The 27,771-nt window shown below is 40.7% G+C and overlaps 1 protein-coding gene and 1 pseudogene across 1 annotated transcript in view; one reads left to right on the top strand and one right to left on the bottom strand.

Annotated features, from left to right (window-relative positions):
* B3gat2 (beta-1,3-glucuronyltransferase 2) overlaps window positions 1–27,771 on the bottom strand; it is a 389,891-nt gene that overhangs the window by 220,046 nt on the left and 142,074 nt on the right. The gene's annotated exons all lie outside the window — the stretch shown is intronic.
* Window positions 5,316–9,414, top strand: LOC116897734 (annotated as a pseudogene).

The following is a 27,771-nucleotide window of genomic DNA, read 5'->3' as shown; positions in this document are numbered from 1 at the left end:
GACTCCACACATCACCTGTCAAGGATTTCTGACAGAGGTTAAAATTGTACAATTACTACATATCTTGGTTTCGGGGGGTGGATTACAGAAAGTCTGTGTGATATTCTTGAGTCAAAGTGAGTAATAAGTTGTAAAACATGAAAGAACGCTTTCAAACCCAATAAAAGCTTGTTCTAGGACCCTGGAAACAATCTATCCGTTTTCCACTTGAGACAGTAGGTACTAGGTACTAGGGGACTTGCACTCACTCTCTACGTGAAGTTCTTCAATGGACTGAAGAGCTGTGAGCCATCGAGGAGACACAGGAAGTCTCCCTGAGCTGACAGACCGAGGGCTTTGCTTGCTCCCCCCACCCGGACACACACACACACACACACACACACACACACACACACACACACACACACACAGAGTCCAGTGGTGACCGTGCCATCTATTTCTATTATATTCCTTAGGGGGCAAAAATGATTTATCACTCATGATATTACCTAAGGCAGGTCCCATCTGGAGGTACCATATCACTGCTAATGGCCAAACCAAACCAGCAAACCAGCAAAAGGTCCAGACATGGAGATTTATCAAGAATTTGCTAAAAATGAAAAAAAAAATGTTCACATTCTCAGATTATTTTCTAACATGTTTGTACCCATCTTACAATGTAATGTAATGTATTTAACTATTTTAAAAGGTAAACGATGGTTAATTAAATGATGGAGGTGAGATAGAACCATGGTTTTTTTTCTTGTGAGGACTTTGGCTAAAGGACTCCAATACCAGGGCCAGAAATAAAGCAAGATCAAAAAACCTGTAGACAATGGACTTCAATATTGGTTTCTTGAGTCCGCTCAGACATTAGTATGTGACCAGTGAAGGAGCTGAAATTGATCTTTCCAACTCTGTAGAGCACAGCTGCCTTATTTTGTTCAGTGCTTCGCCATCCGACCACATTCTAGCCTCTTGTCTGTCTACTGTCTGCCTTACATCCACGATTAACGCACAGCTAAGCATTGCATTAGAGTCTGGGTCATGTAATAGACCCTGAACCAAAAAGCCTTTTTACTTCACTCTACCTGGGAAACCTCTACCTACCCCTAACCCTTAGCCTCTAAACCACCTTCTCCATTTACAATCTGTACTTATCTCATTCTACCCACCTCCTGCAAACCAAGGTAACTGCTACTCACTTTGGACCACTTGTCTAATGTTCACTATGGCACACATGGGTAGATTAAGGTCCTCTCCTTTCCCACGTTACTGTGTTTTCCTAGAAGAGACTACTCTGATTCCTCCCACTCCTCAGCTTCTACCACAGTGCCGGTGTACAGAAGGAAATAGATCAGCCTCTCTTAAAGAATGCAAAGGGGAGAGTCTAGCTGACAGGCTGTCCTGATAGTCCAGTCTTTCTGAATTCAGAAGGTGGAACTATGGGTGGAAATTCAAAATCATCAATCCACAATAGGTTCTGTTAGATGAGTGGCTAAATGTAGAGAGGAGAGATAATATGGACTGGATGATGATTATAGCTATATTTTTGTAGTTAAAAAGACAGAATCGAGGGTCTATTATAAACATGAGAAGGACAGAAGAGAAAGAACATAAATTCTGCTTCAGGCTTTTCAACCTCACAGATGGTCTCTATTAGCCTATCTATCTATCTATCTATCTATCTATCTATCTATCTATCTATCATCATCTATCTATCTGAAGAAGGTTAGCAGATAAGTTGTGTTCAGAGCTGAAGCTCTCAAAAAGGCTATCGACTTTAAGGGCGTGGCAGTAGAAAGTACAGACTGGAGGATCTTGAAGAAAAACTGAGGTTTACAACAAGTAGACCTTTATGTAAAAAATAAAGGGCTGGGGAGAAGGAAACAAAGAGATGAGACATGCTCCAAGAATGTAGGCTGTCACAGGAGCCCGAAAGGACCAAAGCTGTCCAAACCAGAGAAGGGCTGTAGAGCCCTCACCATGGTGACCTCCATGAACAAAGCTTCCCCAGCCAACAGGATGGGATATAGAAGAACCACAGAACAGGTGATGACACTGAAGGTGGTTCTGCCTTAGTGTCAGTTGTAACAGGCATGGGCTATATGCTCTGAGACTTGTCATCTCTACTCTCTCCCCATTGAGAATCTTCTACTCATCAGAGCTACCTTTGTTTTTCTTCTTTGCTTCTTTAAGAAGTTAACAGCGGGGCTGGAGAGTTGGCTCAGTGGTTAAGAGCACTGACTGCTCTTCCTGAGGTCCTGAGTTCAATTCCCAGCAACCACATGGTGGCTCACAACCATCTGTAATGGGATCTGATGCCCTCTTCTGGTGTGTCTGAAGACAATGACAGTGTACTCACATACATAAAACAAACATAAATCTTTAAAAAAAAAGAGTTAACAGTGTAATCTATGGGGTTGAAGACACAGCTTAGTGGCAGATCACTTGCTATTGCATTCAGTGTTTTGTTATCATTGCTGGCAATGCACACACCAGCACACACACACACACACACAGGATCTATGTATAGTCTTGAGATTGGGCTGGGGAAACAGTTTGAGAGTTCGTCTTTACTCTCTTTTTAAGTATGTCACAATTCTTATGAATCAACTGTTTTAGTCTTTTGTTTTACCTAAAAAAGAAAAAAAAAAGATAAGACCTTAAAAGGAAAATCTTAAAAGATACCTTCCAAAACCACACAGACCCAGACTGTCACTAAACCTAATAAAACCTGTATATGCCTACAGCTCGGTGCTGGGGTCAGGGTCTGACTGTGACCCTTCCCACTTGAAGTCATTATTTCCTGTGGCTTTCTCCTGTCAGTGAAGCTCATGGACTGTTGATCAGTGGGGTAAATGGAGGGTCGACATGTCTTCAGTCTTTACAGATAAATACATTATACGGTGTCGGTCACTCTGAGCAGAGAGATCTGTGGGTTGTAGATCACGCCCATGAAGTCTCATGGCTCTTTTTAATCTGGTGACATTTGCGTCTTGGCAGATTCATTCCATTAAGTTTACCACCAAAGACTTGCGTGTTTTGATTTGGTAATCGTTGATTACGTCGTTTTAAGTATATCCTCCAAAGCAGTTTTGGAAAGATAAACTAACATCCAGTTAAATGTGGGCTTTATTGGAGATCAAATATATTAACTAAATAGAATATCCAGTGTCATTTCACTCTGTCAGTGACTCCCTAGAAATTACAGATGATGAATTTCTGTATATGAGGTGAGTCCTTCTTGGGGGAAACAATAGGAAACTCAGAGAATCTAAGGGAGCTAGAGAAACGCCTGGCTCCCGGTAACCACACACACGGCGACTATCAACAAATAAGTAAGTAAATAAATAAATACATAAACGAAATTTAAAAAATAAAGTAGTCCATGTGAAACCTATTTAGATAGTTCACTTAATTTTTTTATATTGCTTTATATGCATTTTTGTATCTCCCAGATGAAGCGTAAGCTGCAGGAGGAATCTTTCCTTTTTTCCTGCCATGTTCCAAGCACCCATAACAGTATCTGGCATACTAACTGGACCACAGTTATTTATTACACCAGTGTGACGGTTTGAATATGCTTAGCTCAGGGAGTGGCACTATTTGGAGGTGTGGCCTTGTTGGAGTAGGCGTGTCACTGTGGGTGTGGGCATTAAGACCCGAATCCTGGATGCCTCGAAGTCAGTATTTTGCTAGCGGCCTCCAGATTAAGATGTAGAACTCTCAGCTCCTCCTATACTATGCCTGCCTGGAACCTGCCATGCTCCTGCCTTGATGATAATAGACAAACCTCTGAACCTGTAAGCCAGCCCCAATTAAATGTCCTTTATAAGACTTGGTCATGGTGTCTGCTTACAGCAGCAAAACCCAAGCTAAGACAATGAATGAGTGGTTTTTCTGAGAAGTTTTACCTTTTCCTACCCAAAAGACTCTCTTTAGAATTTCCTGTACTTGCCATTTTTGCCTTCTCAGAACTCATCCCTCTCAATGCCATGCTTTTGTTAGGCGTCTCCCTTATTCAGCAGATTGTGGTCCTTCTTGCTCTACTGCTTCAAGAGGAGGACTGTATACCCATTCTCCTCCCAGGAAGTGAGGAGAGAATGGGCACATAGCCCTCATGATCTAGGTTTTTTTTGTTTGTTTTTGTTTTAAATTGATCATCGGATTTTGTATATTGTCTCGTGATTTTCTTAAGCTTTGTGGATAATGTCCATCTGATCTTCCTCTTTACAAAACAAATACCATGGCTACAACCTTATTCTGAAAAAGATAAGTGTGTTGGTTGTTCACACCACTCCAGTGTCTGGGAAGGGTTTCCCTGCCTGGACTCCCTTTGTAAATTCCGTATACTTTGTAAACTTTGGATACTTTGTAAACTTCTAAGGCAGAAAGGTGACCTGGCCCCGACCCGGGAGCTCAAGCAGTCAGGCCCCTCCCCCTGACCTCCCTAACTGTCATAACGGTGTCTCCAGCCTCTGTAACTGTCACTAAAGTCATCTCCAGCCCCTCAATACGACCTTCCTGAGATTATGCTGATTTTAAGTGAAAAGTCTGAACAAAAGCCACCCAAATAATAGGAAAACCCACCAATCCCTGAGATTCCCCAAGCTCTGGACTTGAAATCCCACCAATCCTCACCCTGGAATTATCTGCCCTAGACAATTCTGCCCCCTACAAATCCCTATATGAGTCTGGATCTTTGTCCAATACCCTGCTGTCCGCTCCCTCCAGAGAGCAGAGGCAGCCACTCCTGGACTCATCGTCTCTCTATACCCTGGACCCTCCAGTAAATCTCTATGAGATTTGCTGCCTAGTGTGACTCTCTCGTTGGAAGAAGCCAGGAAGCAATAAATAGAAGAAGCGAAGAGAGGAGCAGGGCTGAGACTTCTGAGTTCTTTAGCTCAACTGGGATCCTCCCCTGGGAGCTGCAATGCCTTTGATGAGGAGGCTTCCTCTCAGAGCTGTATGTTTCCTGGGCCTCCATGACTCAGGATGCCCTTCCATTGAGACGCTGCCCCACCTCAAGAGCTGTATGGTTCTTGGGCTTCTGAGTCCCAGGACCCCCAGGACATCTTCCAAGCTGAGCTATAATCTTACTCTGAAAGAGATAAATGGTGAAGCCAGACATTTATCATCCCATGATTTGTCCCTAAAACATTGACTGGTAGATTCATAATGACCCCAAAAGTAGCACTAGACATGCCAGAGGAGAGGAACTTCTATTTTTGTACATAGAAAAACCACTGTTGGTGGCTATAGAGAACAATACCCAGACCTTTTCTGAGGACACCTTACATGGAGATGGGGTTGGGTTCAGCTCCTTCAAGTCCATGACGCCGCTTCTGAGCTTCTCCCAGGTGAGGATGAGACACACAGATTCTAGAGCTTCATTATCTCAGCCAAAGTGGAACGTCTAACACTTCTGGGTCTGAAAGCTCACTTGGACTTCCTGTTCCTTCCTGCTTCAGGGAGTTCTCTCCGTAAATCTCTTCCACATAGAATCCCATCTTGTCATTGCTTTCTGGGAGAGCTTTATTGAATGCCTCTAAAAGTTGATTACATCACAACATTGTCAAGGAGGGATCCTAAAGAAAGATACTGTGGATGAAGTTGTCACTTTCTAAAAACCTCACTGCAAATGGGCTCCAAATAATGGTGTCAAATGTAGGTTCTGGTCACATAATGGATCAATGAAAGAGGCTCATAATCTGTTCACAGGAACAGGATGTCTCAAATCCTTTGGCTAAGTGGGTGTTACACGGAGTCTGTGAATTTCGACAAAGATCTTAAGCTTTCTTTTTATCATCTTCATCTACAAGATTATCAGCAATGGTGGCTAATATGGGGCTTAACAAGATAGAACTCAAATGACAGTCATGTGAACCTTCATTAAATAACATTTTACACAATAATAATTATGCCTTCATTTTCCATCCCAAAGTCAGTGAATACTAATGACCTCTGAGGTTTTGCACACTAAGCCTGTATGGTAGTAAGAGACTATCTTCATTCAGTAGTGGACTTTTCGAGAAGTCATGCCCCAACAGAAGAACTCACTACTGAGCAATCAGTAGGCGAAGGTTTCGGAGGCACTAGCCCTTGGTAGCTGATCCTTTCCCCTTCGGCCTGGACACTGCTCTGAGCCAACCCTCAGGGATCTGGCCAGAAGGCACCTCCAGCAGCTGTGCTCAAGGAGAAGGCCTGTGTCAGCACCATTTATATCAAGCACACTCAGAGCGTCTGTGTCAGCAGCATAACTGGCATGTCAGCACCTCTCTTTTACACCCCCTAAAATGTGTGCAGTTTAATTAGACCACAGCCAGGGAATGGCTTGTTGATGGCTTAACCTGGAAGTAATGGCTTCCTAAGGGAGACATCGCTGCCCCACTATGGGGAATCGTCTAATATTTTTCTTCAAAAAGCCAACCCCTAATGGTGTGTTCCCTCTAAGAGATTATACTCAAAAAGCAATAACTTTACCCCCCTGAATCTAGCAGAATATTTATGGTGAACTTGGATCAATAATTTGGACACCTGCAGCCTCCTGTGCTCTGCTAATACCAACTTCAGTCAAGTGCTCTGTGTTCTTCCCCAAGAAAGTTGTCTTGTTTCTCTGCTCCATTTGAATGGGGGAAAGAAAGCTTCCATAGAGAGTGCTAGCTGAATGACAGACTGTTTCACAGTCCAAGGGAGGCTGGCTTGAGGAGGCCTCAGAGAGAACAGCAAGTTTCTTTGAAGGCAGAGAAGACCAGTGAGCCTCGAAACACTTAACATTTTCAGAACGCTGTCCTCTTTTCCCCTAAAGTATTGAGTTTGTTTAAACCATTCCTTAATTTTTAAAAAAAATTCTTTCTCACAGTCTCACTTTTTCAGTGCCAAGATTGACTAAATGAAGGTTTAAAGAGAGATCATTTCAAGTTCATTCTCAAAAAATTTCCAAAATTTTGCTGTGTAGGAGTGGGACAGCAATGTATCTGAGGAAGAATTCTATCCAGTTAGGTTTGGAAGATAAAGAATCATCCGAAGCTCTTACTGTAGGGAGCAGGATGCTAAGAATAAACACCAGAGGAGAGGTAGAACCAAGCTAAGACTTCTGAAGCAGAAATCACAAGTTTCTTTATGATGGTGACAACCAGATACTAACTTCTAACAAAACAGAGTAGGTGCCTTCACAGAAGTTCCTCTCTGACCAGTAACTGAATTCCTTACATCTCAGTGTCTGGAACCTCCTTTTTACATCATGAATCAAAAATGCATGTTCTGGAATGCAGGAACAGAACTACATGTATACATACAACATATACTATGCCCAGAGAGGGAGGGACCATGGGATAGAAGAGATGGAGAGAGGGAGGGAGAGAGGGAGGGAGAGAGGGAGGGAGAGAAAGAGAGGGGGAGCTTTTAGAGCATATTTTTTCTTCTCTTGTTTTATTATATCTTGATCCAGGGTGGGGATATATATATATCCCAGAGTGTATCTGACCTTGATATCCTCTTGCCTCAGCTTACCCAGTGATAGGATTATAGGTTTGGCACCATCATGCCTCATTAAAGCGCTGTTGTTTGTTGAAGTAATTTTATGGTGTAGTCTACAAGTGTAAAAATGATTACTATAATGATTTGGGCCAAGTCAGAGTTCTCAACTGTTAACTGGGAAGTTTCCACACCAGGGTCGTGACAGAGATTCAAAAAGAATAATGCGATGGTTAGTATGGGACCAATATTCCCAGGCAATAGCTCCCATAATCCTACTAGCTCTTATATAAAAAAGGATGAAGATATTTTCTTTAGTGCTACCAATATATTTTCATCATTTTAAAGCTAGACATTCAGAGATACCATTCTGAAACAGCCAGAGTTCTGGACTGGAGGGCCTGGTTAGGAAATATTAGGTGTCATGTGCTACTTTGTTAACACAGAAAAATAAATTTTACTTGAACTGCATCTTTTTGAAGGCTCACAAATTGCTTTACTGCTGTCATGACAGAGCCACTCTTCAGTCACTTTGAAGAATTATAAAGGACACACACCAAAAAAAAATCTCTGAAGATGAAAGAAGGGAATGTTCTCCTTCCCAATAAAAAGGGAAAAAGAGAGTCATGGGGAATTACAGACTACTCATTGAGTACAATCTCCAGAGCGAACGATCAAACAGGCGTTGCCATGCCCCCTGAGCAGTGGGCACTGGAACTCTTTGGAGAGCATCATATTAACTAGGATGATGAAGAGACTTATAATAATTTTGAGCAACTGTTAACACCAACAGGGTTCTAAATCTATTGCACTGAATAAGTATCACAGTATTCTGGATGTGGGCTGTGCCCCACATCTTCCAGAGACTCCCCCATGCAATTCCGAGTAATCACACTTTCATTTGTTGGATTCTTAGGCTTCTTATACTTATCAGGGTCCCTTGAAATCTGAGAAGCTTAAAACTGGGGTTCAAAAACTCCTAGGATATTTGTACCTATAGTCAATGTCACTTAGAGAAGCTGTTTGACTCATGGGTCCCTACCTGTTTTAATCCGTGCTTTGGTAGAGTCTGTTGACATGGAAATATTGAAAATCTGGTCCACAAAATCCTATTCTCTATCTTCCTTGTCTATAACTGATTACTGAAGATCCAGACAATTCAGTTCACTTAGTTGGATTGAAAAAGTTGTCCAAATTCTCTCCAGAACATCAAATGAAAAGGTGGGAGGCTCTTCTCTGGCTTTCCAGGCTTGAATAGCTATAAGCAGCAAAGTCTCTCAGGGACATCATGTACTAGGCAGTGCTGAAAGTCCTTTATGGGAACCAGTGCATGTAGTAGACATTTCTGGAAGGGGTGGAGTTGTAGTTCATCCCAAAAAAGCATGACACACAGAAGGGCAAACTTCTGGAGCATTATCAGGCTCAATTCCACATACCACATTTTCTGCTGTGTTTTGGGAACCAGTAGCACTGTGATGAACCCAAATCTGTGGACATCCTCCATATGGACATCCAAACACTGAGGAACCTTCATCTTTTTTTTTTTTAACCAAAACGATACCAAGAAGCATGATGCCTTCTTGGCCTCTTAATCTCTTATCAAGCAGAGCAAAGGGCCTAGTCCTAAACAAGACAGGTAAATTCCCTTCCCTACTGAGACACAATGAAAACATGATGGCCAAAGTCAATGACAAGAAATACATGATCGAGTTCCAGATGAAGAAGGCGCTGTGTCTGGTCATTGCTGTCAGCCATGTGAAGATGACTGATGAAAGCTGGTCTGCAACATCCACCTGGCTGTCAGTATCTTGGTGCTCTTGCTCAAGAAGAATTGGCAAAACGTCTGGGCTTTGTACATCAAGAGCACCATGGGCAAGCCCTAGCATCTCTACAAGGATGCTTCAATAAACATCCGTTAGGTATGTCTGTGATTAGGGGTAGGGTGTTTGTAAGCAAAGGAAAGAAAGAATGAAACAAAGAAAGGAAGGGAGAAAGAAAGAGACAAACAAACAAACTAAAGAAGGAAGGAAGGTAGACACCTAAAGATGAGGAAGAATCGTGTAGAGATTTGCATTGTTAAAGGGTAGAATGGAATGAATGACTGAATGTTCTCTTAACCCTTCTCTTTAGCACAGTACATGTCTCTTCTTGCAAGGCCTAGAACTACCAAGAGCCTGTAGGCCTAGACAGGGACCTAATTCTAATTTCTTCCTTTTCAGATACCCTACTTTATAACCATACATACTACCTCAAGTCAACCAGATGCCTCAAAAACCTATAAGGCCTGGATCTATGGTGTCACATTAGGGCCCTGTGACCAGACTCTGATTTTACAAAGTAACCAGAGGAAGGAGTTATTTTTGCTAACTGGCACCATATTTCTTCTATGGGATTGTATGAGGTTGGGCTGTGAGAACTGTGCCAACATACTGATGTAGGAGCTCTGCACAACCTATGGGTCCTTGTTGAACAAAGTTATGAATGTTAACAATGTACACTTGCTTTGTGAAACTTTGTTATATAACTAATATGAATATCATATAAATACTTGTGTATATGTGCAAGTATATATAGTTCTTAATAAATATAATAGGGACACTATGCTATAAACTTAAATGTATGACATTCATATTGGACAAATTTCTTATTATAGGTCACAATAGAGAGAACCTTCTTTAATGAACTATTATACCTAAAAACATATTTGATATTTTGAATAAATATCAAAACCAGTATCAGAAAATGGCAGCAGCAACATAGACATCCTCGTTCAACATTAAAGTTGCATTGTTTCAATGAAAGCTACAACTTCAACCTGATAGCTGTAAAGGGGAAAAAAAATCTATAACAAAATGTTTCTTTGTAACTCTGTTTATGCTGTTTGGATCCAGTCAGGAGACAGCAGAGCAGATTGCTGAACAGAGTCAGAAACTCTCAACTTGAGAGTACAAGCCACACTGGAGGACAGGTGTTGTAAGAATTAAAGTAGCATAATAAACTCCATTTTGTTTGTAAGACTCCATTCTAAGTTAACTTGCCCTTAGAGAGGCATGGCCCCACCCTTGAGATGTCAGTGGTAAAATAGACACAGCAGCTGCAGCTAGCTGATAACAACAGAGTGGACTAAGAAAACATCAGTCCTTCCCAGGTTAAGATGCTCCTTTTTGATGTATGGGTCCCTCTTTGCAGTTTGACCAGGTGCTGTAAGCGAACTAGTCTAAAGGCCAACATTCCTTTTACTTCTCATGTAACACCAAGGCTTGGAAACCTCTGCTTGTGTTTTTTTCTATATAAACCCCCTTCCCCTAGACCTCTAGGCTGCTCTCCTATCCTGTTGCATCAGGAAGGTTTGTGGCCTGAGCTCAAGCTTGAATAAAGACTCTCTGTGCTTAAATCAAAGTTGTGGTTTCTAGTGGTCTTTTCAGGGTTTTTGAGATCTGTGCATAATATTGTGCAAGTGCATCTTTCAAACTCAGCCAACCACATTGTCATCTTAGGTCCCCTGCAGGCAACTTTCTGAATCTAAACCTTAATGCAACATCTCAGAGCACAGCCCTCACATTTCATCATTTCTGCCTCACCCACCATCTTTCATTGGCTTTATTTTGTTACACGTGAATGATCAATAGTTAATCCTATGATTTTATAACCTAAATAAAAGCTTTCACCCTTAGGAAGAAAAAGATAAGTCAAGAAAAATAAATAAGTAAATAAACATTGCAAACGTTTATGTGTGACCCTTGAACATGCCAAGTATAGTTTAAAATCTTTAATCCACTCAGTCAATTGTGTTAAATCAACACATTAGTCCTGTCAGTGTCTGCTCAAGCCTGAAGAATCAAATGCTGTGATTCAAGCTAAAAAGAAAGTTTTCATGCTGGAATAACTGTCAATTATCTCATGACTCCCCCACCCCCAATCCCAGCTTATGGGAGCTCATTAAAGCAGCATTACTCCTCTTAAACATCCACCCACAATTTACCATCAGCTATATTCACTAGTTATTCTTACTAATAAAGTTTCCCAATGTACACTCCCCTGCCCCCATTATTTTAAGAGTGAAGTGAGTAGGAACAGGGAGAAAATAAGCTTGTTCATCACATTTTATCCCCTTCCCTGATATTTTTTCTCCTCTGAGACACCATAGCTTTTTGATGTTCATGCTGTCTGTGCATGTCTGTGACATCCATCACTGAGAGCCTTACCTGCCAGGACAAAGGCACTGTGGAGAAGCGAGAGCCACTGCTAGCCAAATCCCTTTAGATTGTGTCAGAATGAGCGATGGTGATGAGAGATTGCAGAAGAACCCAGGACCCGTGAAATTCTAGGATGCTTTATCTACCTTGGAATTTGTGCAGATCTCCTGGATTGGGTATTTTCTTTAAACATTTTTCATATTCAACATAATCCACAATTTAAGTCTAAGTCATTCGACATCTCAAGCTCCTCGACTAAGAGTACTTTTCTATATTTTGTTATCTGGTTTAATGGGCAAACAATGATTTGGCATTGACTTCTAAGGTCACTGAATACCTTGAGACAGAATAACAGCCCTGCAAGGAAATGGTATGAGGAATGGAAAAACACAAGCATTGTCTGGTCATTGCCAGTGTTGCTTTCCTCAGAAAGGAGAACTGTTGGGTTCTCTGCTTCATTTATTATAATGCTCTGTGAGGTTCTATATGATTTGTTTCATTTTTCACTGTTGTTTAGTTGTAGTTCTTTAACACACACACACACACACACACACACACACACACACACCCCACGGGACACATGAGATAGGATGTGTATCATCACACATGGTAATATGCTCTATCTCTGTACCTATGAGTAGGGAGGTTCGTGTGGAGAAAAATCATTTGGCCACAGCTTAACATTTAGAGCTACTTCAGTGCTGGGAGCTGGTACCATCTCCAAACAATACTTAGCATAGAGTCACATGAATATCCTCAGAGGACATTTATCATTCACATATTCCCAGTGAGTCCTGTTGCTTCTTGAAAATAAGGTTCCTGTGGGGCTGGAGGAATGGTTCAGCAGTTAAGAGCACTGTCTGTTCTTCCAGAGGTTTTGAGTTCAATTCCCAGCAACCACATGGTGGCTCACAACCATCTGTAATGGAATTCGATGTCCTCTTCTGGCATGTACGTGTATATGCAGATAGAGCACTCATACACATAAAATAAATAAATTTTTGAAAAAGAAAAAGAAAAGGAGGCCCTTGAGCCAACCATTGGTGGCTCAAGTCTTTAATCCCAGCACTCAGGAGGCAAAGCAGAGGCAGGTGGATCTCTGAGTTTCAGGCCAGCTTGGTCTACAGAGTGAGTTCCATGACAGCTAGGGGCAACACAGAGAAACCCTGTATCAAAAAACAAACAAACAAACAAACAAAAATTAGCATCTGGTATATATGAATGGTCTTGATGTAAACATTTTAAATATACAACAATTAGGCAATAATTCTCAAGAACTTTGTGTTATTTCTTCAGAATTTAATCCCTGGAGCTCTAGATAACTGGAAGTAACAAACATTTCTATTACTAAATCCTTCCCCCCTTTGTTGTTCTAAGCAGCAGCTCCCTCCTTTGCTCCCAGTCTTTATCATCACACTGGCTGTATGTACTTCCATGCAGGTAGGTGTCTGTCCCTCCCACACACAATGGAAATCCAAGGCAGGATGCTGCCTGTTGACGCCAGAGGACAGAGAAGTGAATGCTTCGAATGCACTATCTCAAAGACCAGCTGACACCTACAACACAGTGACCACATAGCTATCATGCGCAGCTTAGAGCCTTTGTCTACTTTGTTTACAAAGCAGATGTTGGCTCTTCAATCCTACTGTCTGATTCCCAAATCTTACTGCCAATTTTACCAATTGTCCATAAGCATGCAATTTCACTAAATCTTAACGCGAGTGTGGCAGAAATGAAAGTTTAATTCTTGCCGAACTGTATCCTGAAAAACTTCGGAAAACTCCGTGATGCAAAATCATAACACCAAAGAAAACCGAACAAGTCTGTCAACCGGACCACGGGAAATGGCACTGTTTTCAGATGAGGAAACAAATCTTAAACATCTAGAAATGTTTTCCATGAAGGTTGGATGCAAATGCTTTCAAGTCTTGGCTCCATCTTGAGGATATCAGAGCAGGAGAGTTCAGAATCAGATGGCTCTCCAAACAAAAGGAGAAGCTTGTTTCTCGTTAGGAGACTAGCAAGCTAAAGGAATAATTGACTGTTTAGGAACATGCGTGTGTGTTCCTAACTTCCCATAGGTGACTTTTAAAGCATAAACTAACACATTCCTGATAAAAAGAACTGCATGTAAGCTTTGTCTGGGTCCCCAACTGCTCCACTCTCCTGTTAGCATTTCATCGCCGGGATAAAACACTAGCAACACCAACTGGGGAGGAAAAGGCCTGTTTTATTTGGCTTACAGATTAAAGTCCATCACCCAGGGAAGCCAAAGCAGGAACTCAAGGGAGGAATCTGTAGGCAGGGACTGAATCACAGGCTGGGGTGGGTGTGCGGATCGGGGATAGGGGGTGGGAGGTGGAGAGGGTGTTCTGCTTACTGACTTGCTCTCTGTGTTTGCTCAACTTGCTTTCTTATACAGCCTGAGGCCAACTACCTAGGGAAGGCACTATCCGCAGTGGTCTGGGCCTTCCTACATCAACAGTAAATCAAGAAAACATCACACAGACACGCCCACAGGCCAATCTGGAGGGAATTCCCCCTAACTGAGATCCTTTCTTCTCAGATGCTTCCAGTTTGTGTTAAGTCAACACAAAACCAACCAATACACCATGCCACCTATGGAAATGATTTACCTAATAAGAGACCTGAGTGTTGAAGACAAGACCTATGGATTTGGGCCCTTCAATGTCACTCCTAAGACTAGGCACGCAGATTTATTCAGGGTTGACCACACCAATAGCTTCCTTCCTTTGTGTCTAAGTACCTACAAGTTGGGCTTCCAACTCATTTAACAATAATATATTTTTATATAGCAATATAATAATTTTAGACATCCCTTCGTGTCCTGAGGACAGGAGAGTGAGCAAACAAAAGCATATCCCAGACTTTTCTAGAATTTACAGCCTAGCTTGTCAACGGCTGGAAGGGATTGTGAGTACGAACTTTATATTTGTATCACAGTAACATTTGTATTACAGTTCATTCATGATGAATTAATCATGGTGGACAGACAGGAGCATTAAAGGTAGAGTACTTTCAAGGAAATAGGCGTAATTCTTTCGTGAAATGTTAGGGAGAATATGCCTTCCTTTGCCATTGTCAAGGTCAACATTTGAAGCTGAGGTCCTCGTCTCAGTAGGGAAAGCCATTTCATCGGGTAGTTGCTGAGCCAAGCCAGGTGTTTACCTCGTAGGTCACAGAGTAAAAGTCTCATGAGCGGTGTGCTCCAACAGTGACACAGAGTTGAAGATTATTACTTTATTTATAAATTAGGTTTATTCATAAATTTTAACTTATCCTATAGCCTTATGCTTATTTGTATTCCAGAATCCACTTTTGAGCAGGAGAGAAGAGCATGGACTTTTCCCTGATAATGATCCAAAAAATGAAACCCTCCCTGGGAATGCCCCGGGAAAGGACTGTACTGTCATTATTACCCGTCAAGTGTTTCATCCACTGGGGACATCCTGGCTGAAAGTCATTGGTCTGGCAGGAGAATTCAGGAACGGACCCCAGCATCTTTAATTTTGTTGAAGGTTCTGTTTGAAATAATTTACAATAAAGGGCAAAGTGAATTCTCATTCTCCAAGGGGGGAAAAAGGAGAGAATTTAAGATGTAGTTATTAAATGGCCCAGGAGAAATAAACTCACATCAAACGAAGCTGAGCCTGTTATTTCTGCAAAGCCTTTTCTTCCTCTGTTCCTTAAAGAGCAATCGCACTGATCCAGAGGAAATTTTATTTTTATCCTTTCTAGCTTAACTTCTGTTTATTGCAAGGGAGGCTAATATCTTCCCTAAACTTGGGTTTCATAACACGGCATTAGAACCTGCCAGCTAACATCTTATTGGGATACCTGGAGTGAAACGGAAGACCATTGGCTTGCACCTCCTCCTCTAAACCTCAATTTTCAAAATGCTTTCAGTGTTAATTACCTCCCACAGCCAAGCAGCACGAACCGGCCTCCCGACAACGCGAGTGTTGTATCATCAGACAAGGGCTCGCTTAGACTTCACCGTCAAATCTAACGTCTCGCGGTTACTGCCCAGAGTTAGGCCGCCTTCATCAATTGAATTCCTCAAGAAAACGAGGACCACGGAAAGTAAACTTGAATTTATTAGAAGCAACCTTGCAATCAAAATCTCCAGCCATGGGGGCTTGCTAACGCAGTTCATTCAAGACGAGGCTACTCAGCCGTTTTAAGACTGCATTTTCTAGACTATACGCAGGTCTCTTCCCATTAGAGGGGAAAAATTGAATGGAATGCAATTCATGCAATATTAATCACTCACTCTACTTTACAGCTTAGTAATAAAGTTATTTATGCTGCCAGAAGCATTTTATGACATTAACAGTGGGAAGACGGCAGCAGGCAGGTGGACTGAATCTGGGGCACTGACAAAGGGCAGAACAACAGCGTCTCTCTGCAAGGCTACATGACAGGGCCAGGTCCGAGAGGAATGACCCTGGGATAAATTCTTTGTTTATCCGAATGAAGAATAATTGATGTCTGAATCAATCTCCATTCTGTCTTCCAGAACAAATGAATAGCAGGAATTGTCGTTTAGATTAACATAGTCTAGCTATAAATCCACTAGCTGTCAATCACAAATCTATCTCTTTCTCACATCAAATATACCCTTTCGGGTCTAATTATGTATTCTGGGTCTAACTCTTCACGTATTAGCACAAGTTACACCCTCGACTATACTACATTTATTCACATGGTCAGATTTTTATCTGATTATTTTATAAACCTTTATCTGTGCTATTTTATTTTTCTTTCTACATCCGATGCCAACTAGAATGTAATAATGTCGTCTTGTCCGGGGCTCTGCCGTCTCCCACAGCACCTGCTGCCACAGTAAATAAGCGACAGGCACAGACGAGAAATCTGTAAATAAAGGCACACAGAGCTAGCATTTTGCCTGATAGAAGGTTATAATACTGTCATTTTCCATGATCAGATGTGGACTGTTCAAAAAAGAAGTAAGCCATGCCATAAATAATTCAGAAGAGAAGACCTAAAAGTCATTTATATTTTACTTGGAGATGCATTAAGGCCGGCCGCGTCTTTATAGAACGGTGCAAATATAAAAGCAGTCAACAAATGACAAACCGTGTGCTGTGGTACGCGACAAGATGAAAAGGGCACAGGGACATTTGTCGTGTCTGCTCGGCTTTCATCCCCAGTCTTTACAGCATCGTAATGTCCTCTGGGGTAACCCCCTGCCCTATTTGGTGCAGTCCGATGGGGAAGCAAACCCAGACATTACCCCAGCCTCCTCCATCTGACTTCCCTGTTATTGCTGGCAACACCTAAAGGCTGGCACCTTGATAAGTCTTAGACGACCTGCCTTCTTCCCTGGGTCTTTGAATTGCAGAGCCCAGAAACACAGAGAACATTCCCGAACTGGCACACGCACACATGGGGTGCTAAGATACTTAAATTCTGTGAGCATCAAACAGGTGTCTTTTGGTCTAATTTTGGTAATTAGTTCATATATATGTATGTATTTAATGAATATATTGAATATAGCTTATTCAATATAATACTATAGTTAATATAGATTTAATGTGCGCACGCGTGCGCACACACACACACACACACACACACACACACACACACATATGTATATTCAGAATTTTCTGTTGTCTGTGCCTTAGCTACTATTTTGCTTCCATGACAGAAGTGCATGACCGGCCAGGGACCTGTAGAGCACTGTAATGAACAATTCGAGACTGTGGTAGACTGTCATGAGTAGAATCAGGATTAGCGAAGGCAGAAAACATTGTGGACTGGGAGAGATAAGGCGACGTGAAACAGGCTAGACCAGGAAAGAGTAGCAATCACAGGGGGAAAGAGATGCCCTGGGAGTATTAACACCTGTTCAGTTGTCCCGGATCCCGCTGGCAGTACCCATCCCTACTGCTCAAGACGGCCCACTGCCCACTTCCCCTTGAAGGCTAGCACTTTACTAAACTCTCCAAACCAGTGGTTCTCAAGAGGCCGTGACCTCTTTGCGGGATGAATGACCCTTTTCCAGAGGTCTCCTAAGACCATCAGAAAACACATACACATTTATACTATGATTCATAACTGTAGCAAGATTGCAGTTACGAAGTAGCAATGAAAATAATCTTGTTGTTTGGCGTCACCACAGCATGAGGAACTGTATTAAGTGTTGCAGCATCAGGGAAGAGGAGAACCGCAGTTTTAACTCTCTAAGTGCTTTGAAAATCAAAATATACCAAGGTATAGGTTATCCATCCAATGGTCTCCAGAAACAACTCGGTCTACTTCTTATTTAAAATTTCATACCTCTGAACTGGAGAGGCATAATGTAATCAATATTTCATAAGGTCTATGTGAAGTTGTAAAGTAATAATCCAATCCTAGCACTCAGCAGAATATCATGGTGACATAAATCTTGTCTGTCTCCTCAGATGGTCTACACCTCTTACCTTGCAGGCATCCCTGACTACTGGGAGCCCTCCTTAGCCACTCCAGGCCGCCGAACCGAAAATCTAAGCAAACAGTGAAGGTGTAGCGTAGGACACTGAGATGGAACTAACACCCTGTGGAGAAAGCCACGATCATTGAGGTAAGAGAGATCCAGGCAATGAACCCAGAGAGAGCTGGGCAGACGAACCACGCTGTATTCTGAGACTCTGCACGCTCCCTGTAAGATAGGGCTTTTGTTTCTTTTCCCTGTCACGGCTGTGGGGGTGAGAGGGGAGTGTTGAGAATTAAATTCAGTGCTCTGAATTTAATAAGCACTCAACAGCAGAACTACACTCACAGCTCATGAAGGTAAGCAAAAACAAAACTAACGCCTCTTTTTTTTTCTTTTTTGCTTTTAAACACTTCTTTGAACAGGTGTGCACTTGTCTGAAATGCACGTGATAACCACCACCCTATGAAGACGACACTATAATCACACACTTGTGTAGCAGTTAAACACGTAAATCTTTTGAAATGATTAGCTCCCATGTATTGATTTGTGTAAAATATTTTAAAATACCACTCAGCACTACGAATTTGGGGGTTTGTTTCCTTTTATTACTGCTCTATGAAATTTACCTGTTTCTTTTCTCCTCCTTATCCTTCCTTTTTAAACTTTTTCTTTCAAATAAGAAACTTGAATTTTTTTTCTTTCTGTTTAGGAAATAGTCATGGGGCTTGATCCAAATAGTTGCTGAAAAATGTATTCTGCTGTGGGAGATTGTTTTCTGTTCAGAGTGGTCCTGAGAACAATCTCTCTCTTAAATACCAGCAGAAGCAGAAGGGTTGGTGTTGGCTGGTTAAAGGATTTTATAGGAGAGGTATGGGGAATGGCATAGTTGATTGTAATTTACACACTAAAATACAAAGCATTTACTGTGACGAGAATTTCCTTCATAACAATGAAAAATCATGGCCTTTTGTAAACTGTTATGTAACAAATGAATGTTAAAATAGGCTTTAGCAGTTTTACATACTTGGAACGTGTCACAGATAAGTGCTTGCTTATATTTAATGAGTAACTTTATTCTATAGGAAATTAAAAGTCTAATTAAATTTACTTCGTCTTGTGAATGGCTTTGGGTTAAATTTTTTTATTTTTGGTTGTGAGCCTAGCCTTTAACGGCTGAGCCATCTCTCCAGCCCGGGTTAAATTTTTTTAAAGGTGAAATGAGACTTTTTTTGGTATTTATTTACAAGGCTGGCTTACATGTTAAACACAGTCTGTGTTAAGAAATTAATATGTTACATTATTTAATAAGGGAGGCACCTTTTAGTCTGAGAATTCAGCTCTGCATTGAGGACAAACTAGGGAATTCAGTTCACAAGAACAGGTTTCAGGCATTGATGTCACTGCAAGCCCTAAAGAGCAAGGTGACAAAGCTCCTCAGAATGAAAGGGCACTGAGACCTGATAGGAAATGTAGTCGAAAACATGGATTTTCCTCAAAGGTAGACTTCACACTGTGAGCTTGGGAAGTCTTTAAATGAGCAGCTCTTTAGTTCTAGTCTTCCTTATTTGCTTTTCTGTTAACTGCTATTACTCTTAACTATAAATTATCAACTCCATTAATATGCTATAATCACTTTTAGTAAAATGCTGTTGCAAATTGTTTTAATTATGTTTTCATTTAAAATATACCTCTACATGGATAAAATATAGTAGCTGGCTTTGATTTATTAAAAATTGTAAAGGATTAGAATAATTTCTCTTTTCTTCTTTTTTGTTATTGGATATTTTTATTTACATTTCAAATGTTATCCCCTTTCCCCCATCCATCTACCCACCCCTTCCCACCTCTGCACTCTGACATTCCTCTATATGGGGGTCCGGCCTTGGCAGGACCAAGGTGTTCCCCTCCCTTTGGTGCCCAACAAGATCCATCCTCTGCTACATTTGCAGCTGGAGCCATGGGCCTATTCATGTGGACTCTGGGTGGTGGTTTAGTTCCTGGGAACTTTGGCTGGTTGCTATTGTTGTTCTTATGGGGTTGCAAGTCCCTTCAGCTCTTTCAATCCTTTCTCTAACTACTCTGATGGAGACCCCATTCTCAGTTCAATGGTTGGCCACGAGCATCTGCCTCTGTATTTGTCATGCTCTAGCAGAACCTCTCAAGAGACAGCTATATCAGGCTCCTGTCAGCATGAACTTCTTGGCATCAGCAATACTGTCTGGGTTTGGTGGCTGTACATATATGGGCTGGATCCAGAAGTGGGGCAGGCTCTGAATGGTCATTCATTCATTCCCTGCTCTAAACTTTGCCTCCATATCTCCTCCTATGAATATTTTGTTCCCCCTTTTAAGGAGGACTGAAGCATTCACACTTTGATCATTCTTCTTCTTGAGCTTCATGTGGTCTGTGGATTTTATCTTGGATAATACAAGTTTTAGTGCTAATATATACTTATCATTGAATGCATACCATGTGTGGTTTTTCTGTGATTGGGTTACCTCACCGAAGATGATATTTTCTAGTTCCATCCATTTGCCTAAGAATTCCATGAAGTCATTGTTTTTAATAGCTGAGTAGTACTCCAGTATGTAAATGTACCACATTTTCTGTATCTAATCCTCTGTCAAAGGGTGTCTGGGTTCTTTCCAGCTTCTGGCTATTATAAATAAGGCTGCTATGAACATAGTGGAGCATGTGTCTTTGTTGTATGTTAGAGCATCTTTTGGGTATATGCCCAGGAGTGGTGTTGCTGGGTCCTCAGTTAGTACTATGCCCAAGTTTCTGAGCAACCTCCAGGCTGATTTCCAGAGTGGTTGTACCAGCTTGCAATCCCACCAACAAGGGAGGAGTTCCTCTTTCTCCACATCCTCGCCAGCATCTGGTGTCACCTGAGTTTTTTTATCGTAGCCATTCTGACTGGTATGAGGTAGAATTTCAGGGTTATTTGAATTTGCATTTCCCTAATGATTAAGGATATTGAACATTTCTTAAGGTACTTCTCAGTCATTTGATATTCTTCAGCTGAGAATTCTTTGTTTAACTCTGCACCCTATTTTTAATAGGGTAGTTTGATTCTCTGGAGCCTAACTTCTTAAGTTATTTGTATATATTGGATATTAGCCCTCTATCAGATGTAGTATTGATAAAGATCTTTTCCCAATCTGTTGGTTGCCATTTTGTTCTAATAACAGTGTCCTCTGCCTTACAGAAGCTTTGAAATTTTATGAGGTCCCATTTGTTGATTCTTAATCTTAAAGCATAAGCCATTAGTGTTCTGTTCAGGAAAGTTTCCTGGTGCCCTTGTGTTCGAGACTCTTCCCCACTTTTTCTTCTATTAGTTTGAGTGTTTCTGGTTTTATGTGGAAGTCCTTCATCCACTTGGACTTGAGCTTTGTACAGGGTGATGAGAATGGATCAATTTGCATTCTTCTACATGCTGACCTCCAGTTGAACCAGCACCATTTGTTGAAAATGCTATCTTTTCTCCATTGGATGGTTTTAGCTCCTTTGTTAAAGGTCAAGTGACCATAGGTGTGTGGGTTCATTTCTGTATCTTCAATTCTATTATATTGATCTACCTGCCTCTCTACCAACACCATACAGGTTTTATCACTATTGCTCTGTATTACAGATTGATGTCAGGGATGGTGATTCCCCTAGAAGTTCTTTTATTGTTGAGGATAGGTTTTTGTAATTCCAAATCAATTTGCAAATTGCTCTTTCTAAATCTATGAAGAATTGAGTTGGAATTTTGATGGGGATTGCATTGAATCTGTAGATTGTATTTGGCAAGATGGCCATTTTTCCTATATTAATCCTGCTAATCCACGAGCATGGGAGGACTTTCCATCTTCTGAGATCTTCAATTTCTTTCTTCAGAGACTTGAAGTTCTTGACACAGATCTTTCACTTGCTTGGTTAAAGTCACACCAAAGTATTTTATATTATTTGGGACTATTGTGAAGGGTGTCATTTCCCCAATTTCTTTCTCAGCCCGTTTTCCCTCTGAGTAGAGGAAGGCAACTGATTTTTTGAGTTCATTTTAAATCTAGCTAATTTGCTAAAGTTGTTTATCAGGCTTAGTAGTTCTCTGGTGGAACTTTTGGGGCCACTTAAGTATACTATCATATCATCTGCAAATAGTGATATTTTGACTTCTTCCTTTCCAATTTGAATCCCTTTGACCTCCTTTTGTTATCTGATTGCTCTGGCTAAGATTTCGAGTACTACATTGAATAAGTAGGGAGAGAGTTGGCAGCCTTGTCTAGTCCCTGATTTTAGTGGGATTGCTTCAAGTTTCTCTCTATTTAGTTTAATGTTGGCTACTGGTTTGCTGTATATTGCTTTTAGTATGGTTTTTATGGTTTTTTTTTTTCGGAGCTGGAGGCCGAACCCAGGGCCTTGCGCTTGCGAGGCAAGTGCTCTACGACCCTGCTTTTACTATGTTTAGATATGGGTCTTGAATTCCTGATCTTTCCAGGACTTTTAACATGAAGGGGTGTTGAATTTTGTCAAATGCTTTCTCAGCATCAAGTCAGATAATCATGTGGTTTTTTTTTCTTTGAGTTTGTTTATAGTGTAGTACATTGATGGATTTCCATATATTGAACCAACCCTGCATCCCTGGGACGAAGTCTACTTGTTCATGATGGATGATCCTTTTGATGTGTTCTTGGATTCATTCATAAGGGAAATTGGTCTAAAGTTCTCTTTCTTTGTTGGGTCTTTGTGTAGTTAGGTATAAGTGTAAGTGTGCCTTTGTAGAAGGAATTGGGTAGTGTTCCTTCTGTTTCTATTTTGTGGAATAGTTTAGACAGTATTGGTATGAAGTCTTCTACGAATGTCTGATAGAATTCTGCACTAAATCCACCTGGTCCTGGGCTTTTTTCAGTTGGGAGACTTTTAATACCTGCTTCTACTTCTTTAGGAGTTGTGGGACAGTTTATATGGTTTATCTGATCCTGATTTAGCTTCGTTAACTGATATCTGTCTAGAAAATTGGCCATTTCATCCAGATTATTGCGTTTTTGTAGTAGGATCTGATGATTTTTTTAATTTCCTCAGATTCTTTAGTTATGTCTCCCTTTTTCTTTCTGATTTTGTTAATTTGGACACAGTCTCTGTGCCCTCTGGTTAGTCTAGTTAAGGGTTTATCTATCTTGTTGATTTTCTCAAAGAACCAGCTCCTGGTTTTGTTGATTCTTTGTATAGTCCTTTTTGTTTCTACTTGGTTGATTTCACTCCTGAGTTTGATTATTTCCTGCCTTCTACTCCTCTTGGTTGTATTTGCTTCTTTCTGTTCTAGAGCTTTCATGTGTGCTGTCAAGCTGCTGATGAATGTTCTCCCCTGTTTCATTTTGGAGGCACTCAGAACTATGAGTTTTCCTCTTAGCACTGCTTTCATTGTGTCCCAAAAGTTTAGGTATGTTTTGCCTTCATTTTCATTATTCTAAAAAGTCTTTAATTTCTTTCTTTATTTCTCCCTTGACCAAGTTATCATTGAGTAGAGCATTGTGCAACTTCCATATGTATGTGGGCTTTCAGTCATTTTTGTTGTTACTGAAGACCAGCCTCAGTCTGTGGTGATCTGATAGGATGCATGAGATGATTTCAATCTTCTTGTATCTGTTAAGGCCTGTTTTGTGACCAATGCTATAGTCAATTTTGGAGAAGGTTCCATGAGGTGCTGAGAAGAAGGTATATCCTTTTGCTTTAGGATGGAATGTTCTATAAATATCTGTTAAATCCATTTGGTTCATAACTTCTGTTAGTTTCTCTATGTCTCTGTTTAATTTCTGTTTCCATGATCTGTTCAGTAATGAGAGTGGGGTGTTAAAGTCTCCCACTACTATTGTATGAGGTGCAATGTATGCTTTGAGCTTTATTACGGTTCTTTTCTGAATGTAGGTGCCCTTGCATTTGGACCATAAATATTCAGGATTGCGAGTTTATCTTGGTAGATTTTTCCTTTAATGAATATGAAGTGTACTTCCTTACCTTTTTTGATCAATTTTAGTTGAAAGTCGATTTTATTCAATATTATAGTGGCTACTCTAGCTGGTTTCTTCTGAACATTTGCTTGGAAAATTGTTTTCCAGCCTTTTACTCTGAGGTAGTGTCTGTTTTTGTCACTGAGGTATATTTTCTGTATGCAGCAAAATGTTGGGTCCTCTTTATGTAACCAGTCTGTTAGTCTATGTCTTTTTATTGGGGAATTGTGTCCACTGATGTTAAGAGATATTAAGTAATAGTGATTGTTGTTTCCTGTCATTTTTGTTGTTAGAAGTGGAGTCATGTTTGTGTGTCTCTCTTCATTTGGTTTTGTTGCAAGAAAATTACTTTCTTGCTTTTTCTAAGGTATAGTTTTGCACCTTGTGTTTTCCATCTATTATCCTTTTTAGGGCTGAATTTGTGGAAAGATATTGTGTAAATTTGGTTTTGTCATAGAATATCGTGGTTTCTTCATCTATGTTAATTGATAGTTTTGCTGGATATAGTAGTCTGGGCTGGCATTTGTGTTCTCTTAGGGTCTATATGACATCTGTCCAGGATCTTCTGCCTTTCATTGTCTCTGGTGAGAAGTCTGGTGTAATTCTGAGAGAACTATGTCTTTATATGTTACTTGACCTTTTTCCTTTACTGTTTTTAGTATTCTTTCTTTGTTTTGTGTGTTAGGTGTTTAGACTATTATGTGACAGGAGAGATTTCTTTTCTGGTCCAATCTATTTGGAGTTCTATATTCTTCTTGTATGTTTATGGACATCTCTTTCTTTAGGTTAAGGAAGTTTCCTTCTATAATTTTGTTGAAGATATTTACTGGACCTTTCAGTTGGGAATCTTTGTTCTCGTCTATACCTATTATCCTTAGGTTTGATCTTCTCATCGTGTCCTGGATATCAAGGGTTAGGATCTTTTTGTGTTTTGCATTTTCTTTGACTGTTGTGTCAATGCTTTCTATGGTATCTTCTGCCCCTGATGACTAGTCTCTCTTCTATCTCTTGTATTATGCTGGTGATGCTTGTGTCTATGATTCCCAATCTCTCCTAGGTTCTCTATCTCCAGGGTTGTCTCCTTTTATGATTTCTTTATTGATTCTATTTCTGTCACCTGTTTGGTTGTGTTTTCTTGTAATTCTTTAAAGGATTTTTGTGTTTTCTCTTTAAGGGCTTCTACCTTTTTGCCTGTGTTGTCCTGTATTTCTTAAAGGGATTTATTTATGTCCTTCTTAAAGTCCTCTAACATCATCATGAGCTGTGATTTTAAATCAGAATCTTGTTTCTTCGATGGGTTGGGGTATCCAGGACTTGCTATGGTGGGAGAACTGGGTTCCGATGTTGCCAAGTGGCCTTGGTTTCTGTTGCTTAGGTTCTTGCACTTGCCTCTCACCATCTGGTTATCTCTGGTGTTAGCTGGTCTCGCTGTCTCTGACAGTGGCTTGACCCTCCTGTAATCCTGTGTATTAGCACTTCTGGAGACCAGCTCTCTCCAAGCAGGATTTGGGTACAGAGAGCTGTGGCACAGGTTCAGCTCTGTGGGCAGACCGAAACCGGAAGGATCCTCAAAACTAATGCTCTTAAAATAGTTTAGTAATAAATGTAATGATGGGATTTTACACACGTGTGTGTGTGTGTATGATATGTGTGTGTATGAAGATTTTTCCAGATGAAACATTTGAAGAATCAAATGTTTTTAAGAACCTAACAATTGGTTTATTTTCTGTTGCCTGAACCAATGAAGGAAGTTTGAAGGCTGTTTATGTCTTTCTAGCTTACACAACAATGTTGAAAGTCTTGTTCTGTTAAAAATTGCTTAAATAAAAGGTACCTACATTCTTTATCAGCTAAGAGGAGTTGAGAAAATCATTTAACCTTTCAGTGATGTTGTCTTTTTAAAACATAATAACATCTACTTCAAACATTCAAAACTGAAGAAAGAATATAATAAAGACATCTCTGAGAGTCATTGAACTGAAAAAAAATCCTTTATCTAGGATTTGCATTGTTATCCAATTACAGCATGTTTAGCCTTCTCTCCAGGGCCCAAGATCTCCTCATTTGTATCACATGTCTCTTCCCACTCAATCAGTTATGCTTTGTTCAGTGCCAAGCATGAAGCAAACATTCTAAAACATAGCCAGACTCTCTGCTCATCCAGATTTTTAAAAACAAAACTCATTTCTGCAAACTTTCATTGGTGGTTGTTAGGAAGTGAAGAGTCAGAGGCAGGCTTGTAACCTCGAGGTGCAGATTTGTTGGGGAATAACCTGGAGCTAGGTTACCAGCCTGTTAGTTAACTTGAATTCAACCTTAGGTCATGTTCTCTAGGATGCAGTCTGAACCAAGAGACTCTCAATACCACAAATGCACATTCAACTGCACAGCTACCTGTATTCCTTGCAGGTTTTCAAACAGGAGCATGCTTATTACATCACTCAGCAGAGCTTGCAAACACAGAACCAATTCCTAATTTCAGAAGACTACAGAAACATTAGGCAATTCCTATGGTACAGATACAGTCTTCAGCAATAGTAAAATCAAGCCATTCAATCATTTTAACCATTTCGACCCACTGGCTGGTTTTGCTTCCTATGATCCACTATGAGTATTGTGACTACTCTACTGCCAGACAACTTAGAAGTCCAGGGTCTAGAATACTGGCTTTCAAAATGTCTTTCAGAGCAGGAACTTCAGCCTCAAAAGCTAATCCAGTATTCCTTGACTTCCTAGGGCACTACAGAAAAATTTGAAGATTGCTTTATTGGCCTTAGCGCCAGTGTTCTCTGCCAGTGCCATAGAGTAGTTTCCAGTGCCTCAACAGACTTCATAATCGCATCCCCTCAAGTCCAGGGCTTGATATTGCCATGGTATGATTGGCTTGGCCAAATCAGTTGCTATTTCTCCACCTCCAGCTCTAGGATACTTATCTCCTAGGAGACCTTTGAGAGTAGCAATGGCCTTGCTGACTGTCCTTTCTATAGCATCGGTCAGATTGGGTAGGATTTTGATGTGTCATAGGAGAAATGACACTTTTTATTTTGCTTGCTTGAAAACAACCACCTGAGCGTCCCCAACAAGTGAGAAACCAACACAGTGTCCTATTTCTTCAAGGACATAAGGAATCAGTTTTGGAAGAGCTACAGCACCAGATGTTCTGGGTGCTGGAGACCAGAACTGCGAGTACAGCAAGGACTTTGTCCCTCCTCTCATCTCCCTAGCCCTGTATCTATCAATTAAATTGCCTTTTTTCCTGTCCCATCATTGTTTCGATTATAGCATCTCTAAACTAACAAATGAAACCTTGTTCAGCACAAGGAATACAATCCCCACATCAGACTCTTCCTTTCAATTTTGTCCTAGTTTTAACTGAATAGTCTCTCTGCCACTAAATCATTCAGCAAGTGATGAGCACCTCTAAAGATCCTCAGATCAAATCAACTCTTTTCAGACATGAGATTTCTTAGCTTCCCAGGTTTGGTTACACGCCGTCTTAGCTAATATACTCAATAGTCCAGAAAATGACACACAGTCTTGTTGAACCAGACCACCTGTACTTCCTTGCGCAACAACTTAGGATGCCTGCTTTTTATAAAAAAATTTTTATGTATTTATTTTATGTAAATATAAGTAGACTGTAGCTGTCTTCAGACATACCAGTGGA

This window comes from Rattus rattus, chromosome 4 (assembly GCF_011064425.1).
Source record: "Rattus rattus isolate New Zealand chromosome 4, Rrattus_CSIRO_v1, whole genome shotgun sequence".
NCBI classification, from domain to species: Eukaryota; Metazoa; Chordata; class Mammalia; order Rodentia; family Muridae; genus Rattus; species Rattus rattus.
The sequence above is the reverse complement of the archived record's forward strand: the minus strand, read 5'-3'. Positions and strand labels throughout refer to the sequence as shown.